Source organism: Nerophis ophidion, linkage group LG10 (genome assembly GCF_033978795.1).
Source record: "Nerophis ophidion isolate RoL-2023_Sa linkage group LG10, RoL_Noph_v1.0, whole genome shotgun sequence".
Lineage (NCBI taxonomy): Eukaryota > Metazoa > Chordata > Actinopteri > Syngnathiformes > Syngnathidae > Nerophis > Nerophis ophidion.
The window spans coordinates 28,558,508-28,573,379 of NC_084620.1; the positions used below are offsets into that span (position 1 = coordinate 28,558,508).

The 14,872-nt window shown below is 40.0% G+C and overlaps 1 protein-coding gene across 3 annotated transcripts in view; it reads left to right on the forward strand.

Annotated features, from left to right (window-relative positions):
- The first annotated feature begins 13,718 nt into the window (after positions 1–13,718).
- LOC133560591 (ATP-binding cassette sub-family G member 4-like) overlaps positions 13,719–14,872 on the forward strand; it is a 37,533-nt gene continuing 36,379 nt past the window's right edge. The window contains exon 1 of one of the 3 annotated variants that reach the window (XM_061913273.1): positions 13,719–14,087. The gene's annotated coding sequence lies outside the window, so the exon portion shown is untranslated. The remainder of the gene's footprint in view (positions 14,088–14,872) is intronic. The other 2 variants (XM_061913272.1, XM_061913271.1) reach the window with 2 other exon arrangements.

The following is a 14,872-nucleotide window of genomic DNA, read 5'->3' on the forward strand; positions in this document are numbered from 1 at the left end:
TTGGGTTGGAGTCAATAACCAGGCGATGTGATGAAGTTACGTCTCTTTACTGTGGGCTTCAGAACAGACTCCCTAATGCATATTCCTTGACTGCACTTAAATGTAGAATATATGTAGAATATATTTACATTCTCTGCGATGAGCTGGCGACTTGTCCAGGTTGTACCCCGCCTTCCGCCCGATTGTAGCTGAGATAGGCGCCAGCGCCCCCCGCGACCCCAAAAGGGAATAAGCGGTAGAAAATGGATGGGATGGATATATTTACATTCTATTCTATTCTATTCTATTCTGTTCTATGTACAGTAGATGACAGTATTTTCCTGTTTAAGAGGGTCACAACATTGCTGAGTCAGGTTCTCATGGAGCTGGAGGGGATGTGGCCTCCAGCTCCGCCTGAATTTCGGTAGATTTTCGGGAGAAAATTTGTCCCGGGAGGTTTTCGGGAGAGGCGCTGAATTTCGGGAGTCTCCCGGAAAATCCGGGAGGGTTGGCAAGTATGCTGTAAAATGTATATTTTAGTTCATTTGGACATTTTAATTTTATAAAATGTTTAATCTAAGCCCAACAAATTGTAGAATATGCTACAGAAAAACCTAAACCGCAAATTTTAAAGTGCAATGTGTAATAAATACAGTATAATACAGTATAAATTAATGTTTAGGTTATTGCTGATAATCTAAAGGTTGCAATAGAGCAATGGTTCAGCTCTCTGTGGCTCCACTGTTGACATTTCCACCCGTGCTGTTGGCACATATCAAATATTAGTCTTTTCACGTGATTCATAAGTTCTCCCTGCAAGTCAGGACTTTGGGCTTGACAGCAGTTTTATTAAAGCTGACCTAATCTTTGCAGTCATATGCAGCACTACACCATGTGGAGGGGCCTCTGAAACCTCCACAGTCATAGACAAACCAAACCACAATTAGAGTAAGGCACGTATGTGGTTGCCACACACTTTCATAACAAATATTTATAAAAATTATAAATTACAACAACAACAAAAAATTACAATCGCAAAATCACTACACTGGCAGAAGTAAGGGATTTAAAAAATATATTTTTTGTTTCTTGATCTGAAAAAATTACTAAAATGTATGATGGCTGATTAAATCAAAATCTCGGATTAAAAAAACTTCCAAAATGTTCTTTTAATTAAAAAAAATTGCAATAAAAAATGAGTCATGTTGTAGTGTTAGGAAAAGAAAATAAATATTTGTTTTCAGAACAATAAAGCTGCATTGTTACAAGAATAAATCATAGTATTAAGAGAAAAATTATTTCAGAATAAATCGTGATGTAAAATGAACAAAGTCATGTTCTTATGACAATATTAACACTGGAAAGAAACTATGAAGTCGATAAAAAAATAAAAAAATGTTACAACAATAAAGCGACATTGTTACAAGAATAAATTGTGGTATTAAAAAAGAAGAAGTCATATTGTAAAAAATGTAATGTTGTCATTTTACAATAATAAAGTCCTAGTGGAAAAGAAGTCAACAACAAACTAAAAACATTAAACAGGGGGAAAGGTTAATTTTCAATTACAGATACAAAAGGGTCCTTTGTCCCATTGTAAACAATGGACCATGCGCGCCATAATAATAAAGTTTTCATGTACGAGGATAAGTTATTGTTTTAGGAACAAAATGAATTCTGCAAAACCGAGAAAACATATACCTTTGCACTATCTTTGTGTCATAATTACGAGCAAAACTCGCATCCCATCGGTGGCCATCTAAGGTAAACTATTATAAAAAATGTTTTTCCGACATTATGACTTATTATCACAGAATTACTTTAACATTTTCTTGCAGACAAATACAATTCTCGTAACCGTTCACCTTTTACTCCACGTAAAAACAAGAGTATTTTTGTTTTTGGTAACGTAACCATCCATTTTTGCTGCTTCCCACCATGGCCCTATCAGTCCTCTGTAACTGAGTAGCTATATGTCACAACTGCTTCATTAGTTTAATCTGTTCAAAGGCTTGCTGAGGTCAAACACGCCATTCTGTCTGCTGCTATCCAGCTAATCAATGTCTCGTGATAGATGCTTATTAAAAGGCCTTTTAAATGCCGACTGAATCTCCGCACTTCTTAAAAAAATGTTGTATCTTCAGACACACAGTGTGTTTTTGTGTTATCACTTCTTATCTCCTTGATGTTTGACTTGTGCTCGAAATCTTCGACACTTTTTTGCGCAGCACGCTTTATGTGACGTCAAAGCCCTCCCACATAGGAAAACACTGACTCGCTATTGCAAATAACAAGACATGATGTGGAACATTTCTTGGCATTCCCTTACCTGCGTGTTTGTGTGTCTGTGTGTGAACACTTCATTATAAGATGTGTCCTTTTGAGAATGTTACATTTGAAGATTTTAATATAACAGATGCCAGTGCACTCCATGCGGCATCAGCATGACTGTGAATGATGTGTGTAAATAGAGATATTCAGCCAAACTATTTAAATAAAATGTCTTTGTTTAAGTTATATTTATGTGTATGTCACCAAAGACTATTTATGTCATATTTTTGCACTTGCAAAGTGGTGGAAAAGCAAAATAAAAATCTCTAAATGTCTGTAAATGTTGTCCACCCTGTAAAATAAAGAGCTATACTGTAGTGTGATGTATTGAGCATTATTTCACAAAGTTGTGTCAAATAATCTCCCTTAAAATTGCGATCATTTTAAAGTAAAAGGAATATATTATTATTGTGAAATGGTTACATTTTTCAACGAGATTAATCACGCTTTTGAATTTGTAATAATTAGGATTAATAAAAGGTATCACTCCCTTGAATTGAGTTGCATGATTTAAATGAACCTTAAAAAAATGCAGATATTTGGATACTAATCCAATCTTCTTGTTAGAATGTCACATAGGAACATTTTTAAAGATTTTATTTAAAGTGCATCTGGAAACTATTCACAGCGCTTCACTTTTTCCACATTTCCTTATGTTACAGCCTTAATCCAAAATAACTTCATCAATTAAAAAACCCCGTAATGTCTATGTGAATTTTTTTGTTTTGTTTTTTGTTTAAAGCAGCACTAAGTAACTTTTCAACCTTCATGAAATATTCCTAACTTTTGGGACGATACATGGACTTACAACTAGTTGCATGACACATCGCCTGTGCATTTGTTGGGGACATCTCTGGTCCCCTGCTGGCTGGCCCCACTATGGACTGGACTCTCACTATTATGTTAGATCCACTATGGACTGGACGTTCACAATATTATGCTAGATCCACTCGACGTCCATAGTACCGGTCGCCCTAGAGGAGGGGGTCACCCACATATGCGGTCCTCTCCAGGGTTTCTCATTGTCATCCCACTGGGTTGAGTTTTTCCTTGCCCTGATGTGGGATCTGAACCGAGGATGTCGTTGTGGCTTGTGCAGCCCTTTGAGACACTTGTGATTTAGTGTTCTATAAATAAACATTGATTGATTAATTGATTGATTGATTGACCTCTGTCATGGCCTGAGGGGGTTACTGGCACTAAGCAAAGTCGTCACACAAAAAACTAAAAATCTGCTGACTTGCTTTAAAGCATACTTCACTCCCCTACCCCGTTTGTAAAAAAGACGCCAAAAAACAAAAATACGTGCAATTACTGCTATCATGTCTGAGGAGACAACAAAAGAAAGACGGAGCCGACCCGGACAAAAGGACAGTCAGGATCCACATTGACCCGGCTTTCACTCCCTGTTCCTGCTAAACCAGTGAGTGAATTTCGATGCTCAAATCAAAATGATAATGCTAATGTTAGGAAATTTGAATGGTAGCAACCACCAGCTTGATAGTTCGCAGTTCTGGACTACTTCCTTCGGAAAAACTTTTTTTGCTTCGGACCTGCATACGTCCTGATGCATCATACTTGCCAACCCTCCCAATTTTTCAAAGAGACTCCCGAATTTCAATGCCCCTCCCGAAAATCTCCCGGGGCAACCATTCTCCCGAATTTCTCGCGATTTTCACACAGCCAACATTATTGAGGGTGTAACGTGATGGCACTGCCTTTAGCGTCCTCTACAACCTGTCGTCGCGTCTGCTTTTTTTTCCATATAAACAGCGTGCCGGCCAAGTCACGTTGTATGCAACTTCGATAGACACACGCAAGTGACTGTAAGGCATACTTGGTCAACAGCCATACAGGTCACACTGCGGGTGGCCGTATAAACAACTTTAACACTGTTACAAATATGCGCTACACTGTGAATCCACACTAAACAAGAATGACAAACAGATTTCGGGAGAACATCCGCACCGTAACACAACATAGACACAACAGAACAAATACCCAGAAACCCTTGCAGCCCTAACTCTTCCGGGACGCTACAATATATACCCCCGCTACTACCCCCCCCCCCCCCATGTTTGTAGCAAAATTCAAGATATTTTCTTGATAGTGTTTGCTCAATACTTTATTGATGCACCTTTGGCAGCAATTGCAGCCTCAAGTTTTTTTTAATACGATGCCAAAAGCTTGGCACACCTATCTTTGGGCAGTTTTGCCCATTCCTCTTTGCAGCAACTCTCAAGCTCCATCAGATTGGATTAGAAGAGTTGCTTTTTATCCACGATTTCTCTGTATGTTGCTGCATTTATCTTTGCCTTTATTCTGACTAGTTTCCCAGTTTCTGCCGCTGAATAACGTTACCACAGCATGATGCTGCCACCATCATGCTTCACTGTAAGGGTGGTATTGGCCTGGTGATGAATGATAAACTGGTTTCCTCCAAACATGGAGTCTGGCATTCAAGCAATTACTTCAAACTTTGTCTCATCGGACCAGAGAATTTTCTTTTTCATGGTCTGAGAGTCTTTCAGGTGCATTTTGGCAAACGTTTTACTAAGAAATGGCTTCTGTCTGGCCCCTATACCATACAGGCCTGATTGGCGCATTTCTGCAGAGATGGTTGTCCTTCTGGAAGGTTCTCCTCTCTCCACAGAGAAATGCTGTAGCTCTGACTGAGTGACCAGCAGGTTCTTGGTCACCTCCCTGACTAGACTAAGATGAATGCAGCAATGTACAGAAATATCCAGCATGAACGCTTCTCAATTAATGTGATGGAGCTTGAGAGGTGCTTTAATGAGGAATGGGCAAAACTGCCCAAAGATAGGTGTGCCAAGCGAGTGACATCGTATTCAAAAAGACTTGAGGCTATAATTACAGCAAAAGTTGCATCAACAAAGTATTGAGCAAAGGTTGTGAGTGCATGTGATTTTTTTTAAAAACATTTTTGACTTTGTCATTATGGGCTATTGTTTGAGTAAATTTGAGGACAACATTTATTCTATCCATTCTATTATTTATGCAATGTATTCTGTTGAGGAATAAGGTTGTAACATAACAACACATGTCGAAAAACCGAGGCTCTGTGAATACTTTCCGGACGCACTGTAAATACATGTCATTTATTTGCTAAAAACTTGTTAACAGTGTTATCTAAAATCCAGTCGAGGTGATTTTTTACGTGAAATTTGCACACCAGTCGCAGTCTCTTGACTCATCACGTATGCATTGACCTTATCACTGACCCCATCCGGGGTTAGGGTAAAAGAGCTTGTACGCTGAGAATAAATTGTGTGATTAATCTGCATACATACATATTTAATTACTTGTTGTTTTTCACAGCCTGACATATATATTGCTTGTTTTAGACCTCTGATTCTTAAACTGTGGTCCAATACCAATGGTAATATGCAGGCTCCATCTAGTGGTACACAGCAACACCATCCATTCTTTAAATGAAACAAAATGATATTAGAAACATACCCACGAGGTGATTGTACAAATACATATAATGTATCTTTTAAAAGTCATTGTTTTAGACCAGCCCTATTACCCGAGAGTGGCAAACGATAGGAAATGGACGGATGGACGTTTTAATTTTGACCAAAATGCTAGGTTTTAATTTTACCATACAAATAAATCATTGCAAGGCATTAAATGAAAAAGCTAAGGGATTTTGTAATGGGGGAAAATGTCAATGTAGAATAAGGTCAGGAAACATCAGCTGACTGACGACAGCAGTAAAAGTGATAAGAGTACATTAATGAGTGACAGTGTCTGACGTCAACAACAACCGCCAAATGGCCACAATAATACAGCTGCGCCTTCAAATATACTCACACATTTTGATACTTACAACCAAAAACATCCATCCATCCATTTTCTACCCCTTATTCCCTTTTTGGGGTCGCGGGGGGTGCTGGCGCCTATCGCAGCTACAATCGGGCGGAAGGCGGGGTACACCCTGGATCAGCTGTCAAAAACAATGTTTTTTGTGTGTGTGTTTTTAGCTGTATGTAGAAATGGTGCTGCTGAAGTGACAGCTGGTTACATGAGCTATGTGCTTGTTTAATGTATTTTATGTCCTTTGTGTTCTTTGATTTTTTCATGTGTTTTTTACCTTATTTCTTGTAAAGATTTTGTATCTACACTGCAAACACACAATTTTCCTATCGTGGGATGTACAAAATCTACACAATCCTAAATTCGAACTGGAAATCCTTCTTCCACAGTTCAGTCAGTATGACATCATCATTAGATGACTCTAGTTTTTAGCTATCTACAACAGTTGTAACTACAAGTCTTTGTCCTTTTGAAATTAAATATGGTTCGGGATATTTTTTTGTGGAGTTTGCATGTTCTCCCCGTGACTGCATGTGTTCCCTCCGGGTACTCCGGCTTCCTCCCACCTCCAAAGACATGCACCTGGGGATAGGTTGATTGGCAACACTAAATTGGCCCTAGTGTGTGAATGTCAGCGTGAATGTTGTCTGTCTATCTGTGTTGGCCCTGCGATGAGATGGCGACTTGTCCAGGGTGTACACTGCCTTCCGCCGGATTGTAGCTGAGATAGGCACCAGCGCCCCCCGCGACCACAAAGGGAATAGGCGGTAGAAAATGGATGGATGCAAGGAAAGTCATCATGGGGCCACAAAAAATGCCAATGCCAGCACTTTGATAAGAATGTGAGAAACACTGTTGAATTCAAGAAATAACTTGTATTCATTTTAATTTGTCATTTATGTGAATTCTCTGGAGACTCATAGCGCTATGCATGGAGAAACCCAGGGGCTTTTCGTTGTGTTTTACTTCTTGAGCTGTATGTAGAAATGGTTCCACTGAAGTGGCAGCTGGTTACATCAGCTCTGTGCTCCTTTAATGTCTTTTATGTTCTATGTGTTTGTTGAAGTTTTCTTGTGTTTTTACTTTAACTTTTTATGGACTTTTTGTTACTGCATGGCAACCAAATAATTTCCCCACTGTTGGATAAATAAAGTCTATCCTATCCTATTAAAAAAGTCACGCTTATTTAATCGCACAGGCTCCACTACAATAAATAAATAAATGGGTTGTACTTGTATAGCGCTTTTCTACCTCCAAGTTACTCAAAGCGCTTTGACACTACTTCCACATTTACCCATTCACACACACATTCACACACTGATGGAGGGAGCTGCCATGCAAGGCGCCAACCAGCACCCATCAGGAGCAAGGGTGAAGTGTCTTGCTCAGGACACAACGGACGTGACGAGGTTGGTTCTAGGTGGGATTTGAACCAGTGACCCTCGGGTTGCTCACGGCCACTCTCCCACTGCGCCACGCCGTCCCTACACTGTGTATTTCAGCCCTCATGACTTGGTATAAACGGACATAGCGCTGATACGTTATTTTCCGTTCAACTTGCATGGAAAGAAAACAAACTTCCTATGTACCTATTGAGAGTCACGCTTGTATGCTAAATTAGCTTAAACATGAGAGGAGGACAAAACAGCGAACTGTTTCAATCGAGAAAAAAAAATGCTGAACTCGGCAGTGTGGGAACATTTCGGGTACCTCAAAAATTTCAGCTGAGCCATTGAAGACAATGGCTCAGACATTTGCAAAAATTTCCAAAAGAAAATGTGGCTACACCAGTTTTTTTTTTCAAGAAAACATGTTGCTCTCCCAGTACTATCACAATGACCAAGAATAAAATACAGTAGCATAGTAGCCCTAAATATTCATCAAAAACAAGACAGAGGTTTTATTTAGGACATATATTTAATATTTTTGGTTACTGTAACATTACACAATGTTTGAACAGAAAGACTGTGTTTTAATATCGGAAAATAAAACACTGTACTTTAATCAAGCGGTCCTTTGGCATACCACGAGATAGACCCTGCACTGTTTGAGAATCACTGGGCTAAAGGGTTTAATATGTCCATTATGGTGCAGCTTTACGCATCAAAGGAAAGGTAAGCTATAACGATTGAGTTAAATTATGTTAGTAGTCATTAGTAACGTCATAAATAATTGAGTTGAATAAAAAGAAACAACTTACAATCAGTAACTTAGCGTTTAGTCAGTGGAGTGTCGACAAACAACAACAGGTACTCCTTCCTGTCAAGGAGTTAATTCAGTGATCATTAGCTTGCTTCTTCCTGTCTGTGTTGAATTAGCTATAGGCAGTAAAAGTTAATATAGCAAGTGGAAAACACTAACATAACATCATGAATTCATTACTATTAATTGATTAACTTGGTCTCCGACTTAAACATGTTGAAAAACTTTTTTGGGTGTTACTATTTAGTGGTCAATTGTACGGACTATGTACTGTACTGTGCAATCTAATAACAAAAGTTTCAATCAATCAATCAAAGGAGCTTGTAATATTGTTAGGAGAATATATTTTGAACTAAACTAAACTTGTGCTAAACGTAACTGGTTATTTTGTAATTCTTAACTATTCAAATAATACAACTGCCACTGGCTATCTGAAAACCAACACGCTAATCGCTAGCTGTCAGATAGCCCTGCTAACCGCTAGCTTGAAACGAGTTGCGCAAATTGCTAGCTATCTTAAATGCTAACATGATTGTTATTGTATAATTATTTACTCAAAGTTTTTTTCAAACCTGCAATAATCTGCTATTAGCTAGCTGAAAACTAGCATCCTAATTGCTGGCATGCTAATCACTGGATTGATGCTAATCAATTGTTAACTGGAAACTAGTAGTGTTAATTGCTAGCTGGCAGTTTAAATGCTAACTCAATTGTTGTAATATTTGTTCAAGTTCTTATTTTAAACCTGTAAGGTATCCGCTAATAGCTACCTGGGAACGAGCACACTAATCACTACCACACTAATCCTTAGCTGGCTGCTAGCTGCGCTAATTACTAGCTGGCAACTAAAGCACTAATTGATTGCTATCTTAAATGCGAACACAATTACTTATTTAAGATTTTTTTTTAAACAAAGTATTGGCACATAGCTAGGTGGAAACTAACGGCACTATTTTTTAGCGGGTAGCTAAAGTCATAACTGCTAACTATCTTATACGCTAAACGATTGTCATAATATTTAGTCATACTTTTATTTTAAACCGTCAAGGTTTTGCTAATCACTAGTTGGCAGCTAACATGCTAATTGATAGCTGGAAACTATCAGCGCTAATTGCTAGCTGGCAACTACAGCAATAATTGCTTGTATCTTAAATGTTAACACAGCATAATTATTCATTAAAGTTTTATTTTAAACCTTTAAGGTATTAACTAATAGCTAGCAAGAAAACTAGCTCGTGATTTGCTAGCTGTCAGCTAACCACGCTAATCGCTAACTGGAAACCAGTGGCGCTAAATTGTAGCTTGCAAATAAAGCACTAATTGATCGTTATTCTAAATGCCAACAAAATTGCTGTAATATCCAAGATTTTTTTTAAACTTGCAAGGTATCCACAAATAGCTAACTGGAAACTAGCACACTAATTATTACCAGACTAGCTGGAAGCTAGCGGCACTAATCGCTTGCTGGAAATTAGCGGCCCTAATTGCTAGCTGGCAACCAGAACACTTATTGCTAGCGATCTCAAATGCTCACACTATGTGAAAATTATTCAATTAGCAAACTGAAGACTAAGGGACAACCAGTAGAAAATGGATAGTTGGATGGATGGATGGAAAAGAACTAGCTATTTGCTAGCTCACCACGCTAATCGCTAGTTGGAAGCTAGCAGCGCTAATTGCTAGTGGGAGACTACAGCGCTAATTTCTAACTATCTTAAATGCTAACAATAATGTTGTAAAATGATTATTAATGGAAGTTTTCATTTTAAACCTGCAAGGCATCCGCTAATAGCTGTTTGCTGATTGCTAACCATCTTAAATGCTAACAATAGTTTTGTAATATATTTATTAATGGAAGTTTTCATTTTAAACCTGCAAGATTCCGCTAATAGCTGGCTGAGAACTACAACAATAATTGGTAACTAAAATTTAGCGGGGCTATTTGCCAGCTAGCAAATAGAGTGCCAATTGCAAGCTATCCTAAATGCTTACACGAGTGTTGTAATATAATTATAATATGCGTTTTCATTTTAAACCTGCTATCGAGCTGGAAACTACAACACTAATCGTTAATACACTGTGTTGCACTTGTTAGCTCCTAAATGCTAACACAACTTTTCTAATTTAACTATTCATTTGTAGGGTCACACTCCTCAGCCTTCCCGGTAAGGTCTATTCAGGTGTACTGGAGAGGAGGTTACGCCGGATAGTCGGACCTCGGATTCAGGAGGAACAGTGTGGTTTTCGCCCTGGTCATGGAACTGTGGACCAGCTCTATACTCTCGGCAGGGTCCTTGAGGGTGCATGGGAGTTTGCCCAACCAATCTACATGTGCTTTGTGGACTTGGAGAAGGCATTCGACCGTGTCCCTCGGTAAGTCCTGTGGGAAGTACTCAGAGAGTACGGGGTATCGGACTGTCTGATTGTGGCAGTCTGCTTCCTGTATGGTCAGTCTCAGAGCTTGGTCCGCACTGCCAGCAGTGAGTCATACACGTTTCCAGTGAGGGTTGGACTCCGCCAATACTGCCCTTTGTTTCTGATTCTGTTCATAACTTTTATGAATTTCCCGGCGCAGTCAGGGCGTTGAGGGGTTCCGGTGTGGTGGCTGCAGGATTAGGTCTCTGCTTTTTGTGGATGATGTGGTTCTGATGGCTTCCTCTGGCCAGGATCTTCAGCTCTCACTGAATCGGTTCGCAGCGAAGTGTGAAGCGAATGGGATGAGAATCAGCACCTCCAAGTCTGAGTCCCCTGGGAAAGGGTGGACTGCCATCTCCAAGTTGGGGAGGAGATCTTACCCCATGTGGAGGAGTTCAAGTACCTCGGAGTCTTGTTCATGAGTGAGGGAAGAGTGGATCATGAGATCGATAGGCGGATCGGTGCAACGTTTTCAGTGATGCGGACGCTGTATCGATATGTTTTGGTGAAGTAGGAGCTGAGCTGGAAGGCAAAGCTCTCAATTTAACGGTCGATCTACAAACCCCGTTTCCATATGAATTGGGGAATTGTTAGATGTAAATGTAAATGGAATACAATGATTTGCAAATTATTTTTAACCCATATTCAGTTGAATATACTAAAAAGACAACATTTTTCTGTGTGCAAATAATCATTAACTTTAGAATTTGATGCCTGCAAAACGTGATAAAGAAGTTGGGAAAGGTGACAATAAATATTGATAAAGTTGAGGAATGCTCATCAAACACTTATATGGAACATCCCACAGGTGTGCAGGCTAATTGGGAAAAGGTGGGTGCCATGATTGGGTATAAAAGCAGCTTTCATGAAATGCAAAGTAATTCACAAACAATATTGGGGGGAGGGTCACCACTTTGTAAGCAAATTGTCGAACAGTTTTAGAACAACTTTTCTCAACGAGCTATTGCAAGGAATTTAGGAATTTTACCATCTACGGTCCGTAAAATCATCAAAAGGTTCAGAAAATCTGGAGAAATCGCTGCACGTAAGCGATGATATTACAGACCTTTGATCCCTCAGGCGGTACTGCATCAAAGACTGACATCAGTGTGTAAAGGATATCACCACATGGGCTCAGGAACACTTCGTAAAACCACTGTCAGTAAAAACACTTGGTTGCTACATCTGTAAGTGCAAGTTGAAACTCTGCTATGCAAAGCCAAACCCATTTATCAACAGCACCCAGAAACGCCGCCCGCTTCGCCGGGCCTGAGCTCATCATCTCACCATCTACAGTCAGTAAAGTCATCAAAAGGTTCAGAGAATCTGGAGAAATCGCTGCACGTAAGCGATGATATTACAGACCTTTGATCCCTCAGGCGGTACTACACCAAAAACCGACATCAGTGTGTAAAGGATATCACCACATGGGCTCAGGAACACTTCGTAAAACCACTGTCAGTAACTACAGTTGGTCGCTACATCTGTAAGTGCAAGTTAAAACTCTAATATGCAAAGCCAAAACCATTTATCAACAGCACCCAGAAACGCCGCCCGCTTTGCTGGGCCTGAGCTCATCTAAGATGGACTGATGCAAAGTGGAAAAGTGTCCTGTGGTCTGACAAGTCCACATTTCCCATTATATTTGGAAACCGTGGACATGTTGTCCTCCGGAACAAAGAGGAAAATAACCATCTGGATTGTTATACATGTAGGCGCACAGTTCAAAAGCCAGCATCTGTGATGGTATGAGGGTGTATTAGTGCCCAAGGCATGGGTAACTTACACATCTGTGAAGGCACCATTAATGCTGAAAGGTACATACAGGTTTTGGAGCAACATATGTTGTCATCCAAGCAACGTTATCATGGACGCCCCTGCTTATTTCAGCAAGACAATGCCGAGCCACGTGTTACAACAGCGTGGCTTCGTAGTAAAAGAGTGCGGGTACTTTCCTGGCCCGCCTGCAGTCCAGACCTGTCTCCCATCGAAAATGTGTGGTGCATTATGAAGCGTAAAATACGACAGCGAAGACCCCGGACTGTTGAACGACTGAAGCTCTACATAAAACAAGAATGGGAAAGAATTCCACTTTCAAAGCTTCAACATTTAGATTCTTCAGTTCCCAAACTTTTATTGAGTGTTGTAAAAGAAAAGGTGATGTAACACAGTTGAAAAGGATTCGCAAATCATCGTATTCCATTTATATTTACATCTAACACTACCCAACTCATATGGAAACAGGGTTTGTACGTTCCCATCCTCACCTATGGTCATGAGCTTTGGGTTATGACCGGAAGGACAAGATCATGGGTACAAGCGGCCGATATGAGTTTCCTCCGCCGTGTGACGGGGCTCTTCTTTAGAGATAGGGTGAGAAGCTCTGCCATCCGGAAGGAGCTCAAAATAAAGCTGCTGCTCCTTCACGTCGAGAGGAGCCAGGTGAGGTGGTTCTGACATCTGGTCAGGATGCCACCCGAACAGGGCACGTCCGACCGGTAGGAGGCCACGGTGAAGACCCAGGACACGTTGGGAAGACTATGTCTCCCGGCTGGCCTGGGAACGCCTCGGATCCCCCAGGAGGAGCTGGAGGAAGTGGCTAGGGAGAGGTAATTCTAGGCCTCCCTCCTTAAGCTGCTGCCCCCGCGACCCGACCTCGGATAAGCGGAAGAAGATAGATGGATGGATTTTTATTCAAGTTTTTATTATAAACCTGCATGATTAAATGTGCATTTCAAAACATTTAAATTTGAAAAAAAAATGCGGGGGAATATGTATGTATTTAAAAAAAATTATAATCCACCAAAACTGCACTGAAATTGATCATATTCTATCGACCCATGGTACCAAACACTATAGTTTTTGCATAATATCCACAAGGTAACAATAGGACAACAAAAATCTAAAATAAACATCAAAGAAAAGAAACATATCGACGTCATCATGCTAACCCGACTGTTAGCACCTCTACTGTACTACTGGTCTCCATCACTAAAAAAAAGACACTGTGAAGGAGTTTAATCAACAAAGGAGCAACACATTGGTGTAAAAGGACCCCTCAAAGACTGACTTTCATCAACGCCACGTATTTACCGACACTATTAAACGTCACCGCATTCATCATAAAGACCAAAGTCGTTCGCCATCGATGAGCACATTTACAGTGGAGCAAGACACTTACTCAAGTGTTTGTTTTGAAACTTTTTGAGTTCATCTTGGATTTATCCTCGCCGGCTGGAGTGGTGCGTTCACGTTCCTCTGTTGATGGGAGTCTATTTATTGTTGCCTCGTTTGTAACTCCGAAGACTGCAGGCTTCTCGGTATGTCCACATATCTGCTCTTTTCATCAATAACGGGCACGTCTTGGTCACGCTTTTTAGTGTTTTAAGAACGGTAGAACGTACATGTCTTTCTGCATCATTACGTGGTGAGGTTGTATGTTACAGTGCCGCCACTGATGTACTGTGTAAAAGCAACATTGTGTTATGAAACATCCATCCATCCATTTCCTACCGCTTATTCCCTTTCGGGGTCACGGGGGGCGCTGGCGCCTATCTCAGCTACAATCGGGCGAAAAGCGGGGTAAACAGTTGAGTTCATTTGAAAGAAATATTAATACAAGGTAATGGCAAATGAGGAAACAAACAAGTCAATGCACGACGTTGCATCATTCCTAATTACATGTAGAGGCACGAAAGTAAATTCCAATCATATGCAGTTCTCTCCTTTTCACTCTAATGTAGCGATTATTAAAGATAAATGCTTTTTAATGGTGGTCATTATTGTGGTACTTGGAGAGCCAAGCATTTTCTGAGGCGGTACCTGGTGGACAACCACTACATTAGACATTTAAAAACATATATTTGTATTCTCCTGGCGTTTTTTCCACAAATATAAATGTATTGAAATACACATTGTATTATGCGATAGTATATATTTGTACCATGGATTGATTAACGTGGACCCCGACTTAAACAAGTTGAAAAACTTATTCGGGTGTTAGCATTTAGTGGTCAATTGTACGGAATATCTACTGTACTGTGCAATCGACTAATAAAACATACAATCAATCAAAAAAATAGCAAGTATCCATCCATCCATCCAT